Source organism: Ranitomeya imitator, chromosome 1 (assembly GCF_032444005.1).
Source record: "Ranitomeya imitator isolate aRanImi1 chromosome 1, aRanImi1.pri, whole genome shotgun sequence".
Taxonomy (NCBI): domain Eukaryota; kingdom Metazoa; phylum Chordata; class Amphibia; order Anura; family Dendrobatidae; genus Ranitomeya; species Ranitomeya imitator.
In genome coordinates this window covers 210556575-210566711 of record NC_091282.1, presented here as the reverse complement: position 1 = coordinate 210566711, position 10137 = coordinate 210556575, and positions in this window count along the sequence as shown.

Below are 10137 nucleotides of genomic sequence, written 5' to 3'. Positions count from 1 at the left end.
GTTGCTCTATTTAATTTTGCTCCTTGCACACGCTGAATTAAACACGTACACTATTTAGCCCATTATACTGTCAAACAGTAGTGGAGGCGTGACTACTAGTCTTTTTAAGGAGACGCAGCACAGGTGTACAAATTTACACCTAGGTGCTGTGCGCAGATTCCTTACCGTTGTTATTTGCAGTACAGGAAACTGCGCTCTTGTGTTATCCCTTGGCAATACCCTGTTAGTGCAGGCCGTCTCATGACCTCATTTCATGTTGGCCGGTGCGGTTAACGATGGCCATAAATCCCAGACCCACAGTGGCTTTTCCTAAAGTCACACTGCGGTGCTGGGATTCGTGGCCTTGTGCAGTAAATATGTTCGCCGCTCACACATGTCCTTACACCTGCTTCAGACTGGGCGGCCCTCAGCTGATCCCTTATCGCATGCCGCGGCCATGAGGCCGCACAGTCAGAAGAAGGCGGAAGGAGGGGAGTGAAAACAGGGGAACATATGCACTGCTCGTGCCCATCAATCACACCCTCGCAGTCAAAATATATGAGACAACGGGGGGCGTTGTGTCGGGCAGGGGGGACGCACAGGCACAGCCAGCCAACCAATGATGTCAGGAGACGGGCAGCGCTAACAATGGGGGTGCTGCGTGTCATTAAAAAGGAAAGTCACACCTCAGGGACATTGTAATGGTCTGTAATGAGACACATTTTGTACTTGTTGAGTTCCACGTGTGCAAGGAGAAAAAGTCAGCCACCTTGTACAAATGCAGCAGTACTGCTGTACAAGGTGGCTGTTATACATAGAAACACCTGGGGGGGTGGGGGGCAGGCTCCCTTCAATTTCAGTTCATGTGCCTGCGTGGCGTTTGCAGGTCACGTTGCAAGCTACACAGCAGGGAACAGCTGGCGTTGCTGAACCCCACTGACACATTGACTGGTGTTTTTCTCTGTGCAGATTGCATGTCCGGGCAAAAACTAGCGGTGTTAGAGCCCAGGGTCAGCAGGAGGAGGAGGAGAGGAGCAAAGTGTAGGCCGAAGCCTGCACTGGTGGCAGCTTTTGGTCGGTTGTGCCAGCGTGGCTTGTGCTGGACACGATGCCGGCTACACAGCGGGGGAACAGCAGGCGGTGCTGAACCCCACTAACACATTGGCTGGTGTTTTTTCTCTGTGCAGCTAGCATGTCCGGGCAGAAACTGGCGTTGTTTGAGCCCAGGGTCAGCAGGAGGAGGAGAGGAGCAAAGTGTAGGCCGAAGCCTGCACTGGTGGCAGCTTTTGTTCTGTTGTGCCAGCGTGGCTTGTGCTGGACACGTTGCCGACTACACAGCAGGGGAACAGCTGGCGGTGCTGAACCCCACTAACACATTGGCTGGTGTTTTTCTCTGTGCAGCTAGCATTTCCGGGCAAAAATAGCGGTGTTTGAGCCCAGGGTCAGCAGGAGGAGTAGAGGAGCAGAGTGTAGGCCGAAGCCTAGTTGAACCAATTTCAAAGGTTACCTTTAACCCCCCCCCTCAGGTGTTGCAAGGTACAAGAGCCACACCTTGAACAGCATTAATGATGCACAAGTCAAAGGTTGCTCTATTTAATTTTGCTCCTTGCACACGCTGAATTAAACACGTACACTATTTAGCCCATTATACTGTCAAACAGTTGTGGAGGCGTGACTTGTCTTTTTAACGAGACGCAGCACAGGTGTCAAAATTTGCACCTAGGTACTGGGCGCAGATTCCTGAGCGTTGTTATTTGCTGTACAGGAGTCTGCGCTCTTGTGTTATCCCTTGGCAATACCCTGTTAGTGCAGGCCGTCTCATGACCTCATTTCATGTTGGCCGGTGCGGTTAACGATGGCCATAAATCCCAGACCCACAGTGGCTTTTCCTAAAGTCACACTGCGGTGCTGGGATTCGTGGCCTTGTGCAGTAAATATGTTCGCCGCTCACACATGTCCTTACACCTGCTTCAGACTGGGCGGCCTCAGCTGATCCCTTATCGCATGCCGCGGCCATGAGGCCGCACAGTCAGAAGAAGGCGGAAGGAGGGGAGTGAAAACAGGGGAACATATGCACTGCTCGTGCCCATCAATCACACCCTCGCAGTCAAAATATATGAGACAACGGGGGGCGTTGTGTCGGGCAGGGGGGACGCACAGGCACAGCCAGCCAACCAATGATGTCAGGAGACGGGCAGCGCTAACAATGGGGGTGCTGCGTGTCATTAAAAAGGAAAGTCACACCTCAGGGACATTGTAATGGTCTGTAATGAGACACATTTTGTACTTGTTGAGTTCCACGTGTGCAAGGAGAAAAAGTCAGCCACCTTGTACAAATGCAGCAGTACTGCTGTACAAGGTGGCTGTTATACATAGAAACACCTGGGGGGGTGGGGGGCAGGCTCCCTTCAATTTCAGTTCATGTGCCTGCGTGGCGTTTGCAGGTCACGTTGCAAGCTACACAGCAGGGGAACAGCTGGCGTTGCTGAACCCCACTGACACATTGACTGGTGTTTTTCTCTGTGCAGATTGCATGTCCGGGCAAAAACTAGCGGTGTTAGAGCCCAGGGTCAGCAGGAGGAGGAGGAGAGGAGCAAAGTGTAGGACGAAGCCTGCACTGGTGGCAGCTTTTGGTCGGTTGTGCCAGCGTGGCTTGTGCTGGACACGATGCCGGCTACACAGCGGGGGAACAGCAGGCGGTGCTGAACCCCACTAACACATTGGCTGGTGTTTTTCTCTGTGCAGCTAGCATGTCCGGGCAGAAACTGGCGTTGTTTGAGCCCAGGGTCAGCAGGAGGAGGAGAGGAGCAAAGTGTAGGCCGAAGCCTGCACTGGTGGCAGCTTTTGTTCTGTTGTGCCAGCGTGGCTTGTGCTGGACACGTTGCCGACTACACAGCAGGGGAACAGCTGGCGGTGCTGAACCCCACTAACACATTGGCTGGTGTTTTTCTCTGTGCAGCTAGCATTTCCGGGCAAAAAATAGCGGTGTTTGAGCCCAGGGTCAGCAGGAGGAGTAGAGGAGCAGAGTGTAGGCCGAAGCCTAGTTGAACCAATTTCAAAGGTTACCTTTAACCCCCCCCTCAGGTGTTGCAAGGTACAAGAGCCACACCTTGAACAGCATTAATGATGCACAAGTCAAAGGTTGCTCTATTTAATTTTGCTCCTTGCACACGCTGAATTAAACACGTACACTATTTAGCCCATTATACTGTCAAACAGTTGTGGAGGCGTGACTTGTCTTTTTAACGAGACGCAGCACAGGTGTCAAAATTTGCACCTAGGTACTGGGCGCAGATTCCTGAGCGTTGTTATTTGCTGTACAGGAGTCTGCGCTCTTGTGTTATCCCTTGGCAATACCCTGTTAGTGCAGGCCGTCTCATGACCTCATTTCATGTTGGCCGGTGCGGTTAACGATGGCCATAAATCCCAGACCCACAGTGGCTTTTCCTAAAGTCACACTGCGGTGCTGGGATTCGTGGCCTTGTGCAGTAAATATGTTCGCCGCTCACACATGTCCTTACACCTGCTTCAGACTGGGCGGCCTCAGCTGATCCCTTATCGCATGCCGCGGCCATGAGGCCGCACAGTCAGAAGAAGGCGGAAGGAGGGGAGTGAAAACAGGGGAACATATGCACTGCTCGTGCCCATCAATCACACCCTCGCAGTCAAAATATATGAGACAACGGGGGGCGTTGTGTCGGGCAGGGGGGACGCACAGGCACAGCCAGCCAACCAATGATGTCAGGAGACGGGCAGCGCTAACAATGGGGGTGCTGCGTGTCATTAAAAAGGAAAGTCACACCTCAGGGACATTGTAATGGTCTGTAATGAGACACATTTTGTACTTGTTGAGTTCCACGTGTGCAAGGAGAAAAAGTCAGCCACCTTGTACAAATGCAGCAGTACTGCTGTACAAGGTGGCTGTTATACATAGAAACACCTGGGGGGGTGGGGGGCAGGCTCCCTTCAATTTCAGTTCATGTGCCTGCGTGGCGTTTGCAGGTCACGTTGCAAGCTACACAGCAGGGGAACAGCTGGCGTTGCTGAACCCCACTGACACATTGACTGGTGTTTTTCTCTGTGCAGATTGCATGTCCGGGCAAAAACTAGCGGTGTTAGAGCCCAGGGTCAGCAGGAGGAGGAGGAGAGGAGCAAAGTGTAGGCCGAAGCCTGCACTGGTGGCAGCTTTTGGTCGGTTGTGCCAGCGTGGCTTGTGCTGGACACGATGCCGGCTACACAGCGGGGGAACAGCAGGCGGTGCTGAACCCCACTAACACATTGGCTGGTGTTTTTCTCTGTGCAGCTAGCATGTCCGGGCAGAAACTGGCGTTGTTTGAGCCCAGGGTCAGCAGGAGGAGGAGAGGAGCAAAGTGTAGGCCGAAGCCTGCACTGGTGGCAGCTTTTGTTCTGTTGTGCCAGCGTGGCTTGTGCTGGACACGTTGCCGACTACACAGCAGGGGAACAGCTGGCGGTGCTGAACCCCACTAACACATTGGCTGGTGTTTTTCTCTGTGCAGCTAGCATTTCCGGGCAAAAACTAGCGGTGTTTGAGCCCAGGGTCAGCAGGAGGAGTAGAGGAGCAGAGTGTAGGCCGAAGCCTAGTTGAACCAATTTCAAAGGTTACCTTTAACCCCCCCCCTCAGGTGTTGCAAGGTACAAGAGCCACACCTTGTGCAGCATTAATGCTGCACAAGTAAAAGGTTGCTCTATTTGTTTTGCTCCTTGCACACGCTGACTAAAACACGTACACTATTTAGCCCATTATACTGTCAAACAGTTGTGGAGGCGTGACTTGTCTTTTTAACGAGACGCAGCACAGGTGTCAAAATTTGCACCTAGGTACTGGGCGCAGATTCCTGAGCGTTGTTATTTGCTGTACAGGAGTCTGCGCTATTGTGATCCCTTGGCCATGCGCTGTGAGCGCTTCCTGTCTTCTGACCTCATTTCATGTCGGCCGTTGCGGTTAGCGATGGACATGAATCCCAGACCCACAGTGTGTTTTCAAAAAATCACACTGCGTGGCTGGGATTCGTGGCCTTGTGCAGTAAATAGGTTTGCCGCTTACACATGTCCTTACACCTGCTCCAGACTGGGCGGCCTCAGCTGATCCCTTATCGCCTACCACGGCCAGGAGGCCGCACAGTCTGAAGAAGGCGGAAGGAGATGAGTTAAGACAGGCGAACATATGCACTGCTCGTGCCCATAAACCACACCCTCGCTGACAAAATAAATATGACAACGAGGGGCGTTGTTTCTAGCAGGGCGGATGCACAGGCGCAGCCAGCTAACCATGATGACAAAAGACGGGAAACGCTACCAAGGGGGGTGCTGCGTATCATTACAAAGGAAAGTCACACCTCAGGGACAGTGGAATGGTCTCAATGAGACACATTTTGTACGTGTTGAGTTCCACGTGGGCAAGGAGAAAAAGTCAGCCACCTTGTACAAATGCAGCAGTACTGCTGTACTAGGTGGCTGTTATACATAGAAACACCTGGGGGGGTGGGGCCAGGTTCCCTTTTAATTTCAGTTCCTGTGCCTGCATGGCGTTTGCAGGTCACGTTGCCGGCTACACAGCAGGGGAACAGCTGGCGTTGCTGAACCCCACTAACACATTGGCTGGTGTTTTTCTCTGTGCAGCTAGCACTTCCGGGCAAAAACTAGCGGTGTTTGAGCCCAGGGTCAGCAGGAGGAGGAGAGGAGCAGAGTGTAGGCCGAAGCCTGCACTGGTGGCAGCTTTTGTTCTGTTGTGCCAGCGTGGCTTGTGCTGGACACGTTGCCGACTACACAGCAGGGGAACAGCTGGCGGTGCTGAACCCCACTGACACATCACCTAGTGTTTTTTTCTGTGTAGACAACACTTCCAGGTGGCAACTGACAGTGTTGAAACCCAGGGAATCAAAGAGGAGCAGAGTGTAGGCCGAAGCCTGCAGTGGAGCAAGTTGAAAGGGAACCTTTAACCCCCCCCCCAGGCATTTGTTGCTGAAAGAGCCATCTTGTACAGCAGTAATACTGCACATGGAAAATGGTGGCTCCGAAAATTATGCTCCTTGCAAACGCTGAAGTACACACTCATATAATGTGTCCCCTCACACCGTCAAACCATCCCGGAAGTGGGACTTTCCTTTGTAATGTGACACAGCACAGCCGTCATTCCAACCCCCTTGGTGCCGGGCACCACCTCCTCAACGTTGTTTGGTTCTGTCACGGAGCCCGCACTGTAATGTTATCCCTTGGCCATGCACAGTTAGCGGTGCCCGTCTTCTGACATCATGTAGGTGTCAGGCTGGCAGTGCCTGTGCATCCAAGCTGCCCGAGATCCAACCTTGCAGTGTCATCTAATGTAGTCCCACTGCGGGCCAGGGATCCATGGGCATGCGCAGTGCATATCATCGCCTCTCACTCACCTCCTTCCTGCTTCTTCAGACTGTGCGGCGTCACGGCCGTGGCATGCTATTAGGGATCAGCTGACGCCGCCTAGTCTGAAGAAGCGTGAAGAAGGGGAGTGAGAGGCTAGTATATGCACTGCGCATGGCCATGGATACCAGGCCCACTGTGGGATCACATTAGACGACACTGCGAGGTGTGATTTCGGGCAGCGTGGACGCACAGGCGCAGCCAGGACGACAACAAATGATGTCAGAGGACGGGCAGCGCAAACTGTGCATGGCCAAGGGATAACATAACAGCGCAGGGTCCATGACGGAATCAAACAACGCTAAGGAGGCAGCGCACGGTGCCAAGGGGGTAGCAATGACGGCTGTGCTGCGTCACATTACAAAGGAAAGTCCCACCTCCGGGACGGTTGGACGGTGTGAGGGGACACATTACATGAGTGTGTAGTTCAGCGTTTGCAAGGAGCATAATTTCAAGAGCGACCTTTCCCTTGTGCAGTATTAGTGCTGCACATGGTGGCTCTTTCAGTAACAAACGCCTAGGGGGGGGGGGGACAGGTCCCCTTACATTTTAGTTGTGCCAGCGTGGCGGTCGCATGACACGTTGCCGGATACACAGCTGGGGATCAGCTGACGTTACTGAACCCCAATAACAGAGGAGCGACTGTTGACTGTGCACACAGCACTTCCAGGCACCAACTGGCGGTGTTAGAGCCCAGGGACAGCAGGAGGAGCAGATTGGAGGTATTGCCGCACACACAGCTGGGGATCAGCTGACGTTACTGAACCCCAATAACAGAGGAGCGACTGTTGACTGTGCACACAGCACTTCCAGGCACCAACTGGCGGTGTTAGAGCCCAGGGACAGCAGGAGGAGCAGATTGGAGGTATTGCCGCACACACAGCTGGGGATCAGCTGACGTTACTGAACCCCAATAACAGAGGAGCGACTGTTGACTGTGCACACAGCACTTCCAGGCACCAACTGGCGGTGTTAGAGCCCAGGGACAGCAGGAGGAGCAGATTGGAGGTATTGCCGCACACACAGCTGGGGATCAGCTGACGTTACTGAACCCCAATAACAGAGGAGCGACTGTTGACTGTGCACACAGCACTTCCAGGCACCAACTGGCGGTGTTAGAGCCCAGGGACAGCAGGAGGAGCAGATTGGAGGTATTGCCGCACACACAGCTGGGGATCAGCTGACGTTACTGAACCCCAATAACAGAGGAGCGACTGTTGACTGTGCACACAGCACTTCCAGGCACCAACTGGCGGTGTTAGAGCCCAGGGACAGCAGGAGGAGCAGAGGAACAGAGTGTAGGCCGAAGCCTGATTGGAGCAAGTTGAAAGGAAACCTTTAACCCCCCCCCCCAAGACGTTTGTAGCTGAAAGAGCCATGTTGTGCAGCACTAAGGATGCAAAAGGAAAAGGTTGCTCTTTTAATTATGCTCCTTGCAAACACCGAAGTAAACACTAAAAATGTGTCCCTTTATACCGTTAAACCGTTCCGGAGGTGCGAATTTCCTTCGTAATGGGACACAGCACAGCTGTCATTCCTATCCCCTTGATGCCGTGCGCTGCCTCCTCAGCGTTGTTTTAAGCTGCCACGGAGCCTCCGCTGTTCTGTTAGCCCTTGGCCATGCCCAATTAGCGCTGCCTGTCTTCTGACATAATTTGGTGTCAGGCTGTCAGTGCCTGTGCGTCCACGCTGCTCCAGATCCCACCTCGCAGTCTCATCTAACGTAATCCCACTGCGGGCCTTGGAACCATGGGCATGCACAGTGCATAACCTCGACTCTCACTCCCCTCCTTCCCTCTTCTTCAGACTGTGCGGTGTCACGGCCGTGGCATGCTAGGGATCAGCTGACGGCGCACAGTCTAAAGAAGGCGGAGGGAAATGAGCGAGAGCCCGAGGGGAAGATATGCACTGCGCATGCCCATGGATCCCAGGCCCGCAGTGTGACTCAATCAGAAGACACTGCGAGGCGGGATCTCGGGCACCGCGGCCGCACAGGCGCAGCCAGCCTGACACCAAATTATGTCAGAAGACAGGCAGCGCAAATAGGGCATGCCCAAGGGATAACAGAACAGCGCAGGCTCCGTGACAGCTTAAAACAACGCTGAGGAGGCAGCGCATGGCACCAAGGGGGTAGGAATGACGGCTGTGCTGCGTCACATTACGAAGGAAAGTCCCAGCTCCGGGACGGTATAACGGTATCAGTGAACACATTTTATAAGTGTTAAGTTCTGCGTGTGCAAAGAGCTAAAAAAAAAGAGCTACCTTTTCCTTGCGCAGCATTACTGCTGCACAAGATGGCTCTTTCAGTAACAAACGACGGGGGGGGGGGGGGGGGGGGGAGAGGTTCCCTTACATTTAGGTTGTTGTGCCAGCGTGGCGGTCGCAGGACACATTGCCGGCTACACAGCTGGGGATCAGCTGACGTTACTGAAACCCAATAACACTGGGTCGTATGTTTTTACTGTGCAGCCTGCACTTCTGAGCCGCAACTGGCGGTGTTGGAGCCCAGGAATAGCAGTTCAGGTGGTAGAAAGATGAACACAGCAGGAGACCTGGATGACACCCAATTACTTAATCAGGCAGAGGAGTGGCAAATTCCTGCGAGATCCAGGCCTGGTTCATTTTCAGGAAAGTAGGCCGGTCAACGTTATCGGAGGATAGTCGCATGCGACGGTCTGTTAGTACACCACCTGCGGCACTAAAGACACGTTCCGATAAGACACTAGCCGCAGGGCAAGCCAGCACCTCCAATGCATACTGGCTTAGCTCTGGCCATGTATCCAGCTTAGAGACCCAAAACTTGAACGGGGAAGAGCCGTCTGGGAGTACAGTAAGAGGGCAAGCCATGTAGTCTGTCACCATCTGACGGAACCGTTGCCTCCTGCTGACTGGAGCCGCCGGTGATGGTGTAGACATTTGGGGCGGGCACACAAAAGTGTGCCAGAGTTGTGCCATACTGGGCTTGCCTTGGGCAGAGGCACTGCTTCTGCTCCCTCTTTGGGCAGAGCCTCCCCCACTGCCTCGACGCACTGAGCTGCTTTGTAAAGCACTAGCAGCACTCCTCTCAGTTGGACAGGAGAAGATGATGGAATTCACCAGTGTGTCGTGGTACTCCCGCAATTTACGCTCCCGGGTCAACGCAGGGATGAGGTTTTGGACGTTGTCCCGGTAGCGAGGATCGAGGAGGGTGAACACCCAATAATCAGGCATGTTGAGAATGTGGTCGATGCGGCGGTCGTTTCTCAGGCACTGCAGCATGAAATCCACCATGTGCTGCAGAGTGCCAACCGGCCCAGAAACGCTGTCCCCTGCTTGAGACATGATCTCTGCCCGCTCGTCATCACCCCACCCTCGCTGTACACACTGACCACTGGACAATTGTGTCGCTCCCTCCTCTGGACGGAGCTCTTCCTCCTCCATTGACTCCTCCTCATCCTCCTCACAAATTGGCCCCTGCGTACCCCTTTGTGAGGAACCACGTGGCGCTGACTCTCCAGAAGCTGATGGAAAAGGTGACTCCTCATCCTCCACCTCTTCCACCACATCATCCCTTAACCCTTGCAAAGTTTGCTGAAGCAGGCAGATAAGGGGGACAGTCATGCTGACTAGTGCATCATCTGCACTTGCCATCCGCGTGGAATAATCAAAAGGACGCAAAACCTGGCAGACGTCCTTCATAGTGGCCCACTCTGTGGTTGTGAAGTCTGATCGGCGCTGACTGCGACTTCTTTGCGCCTGATG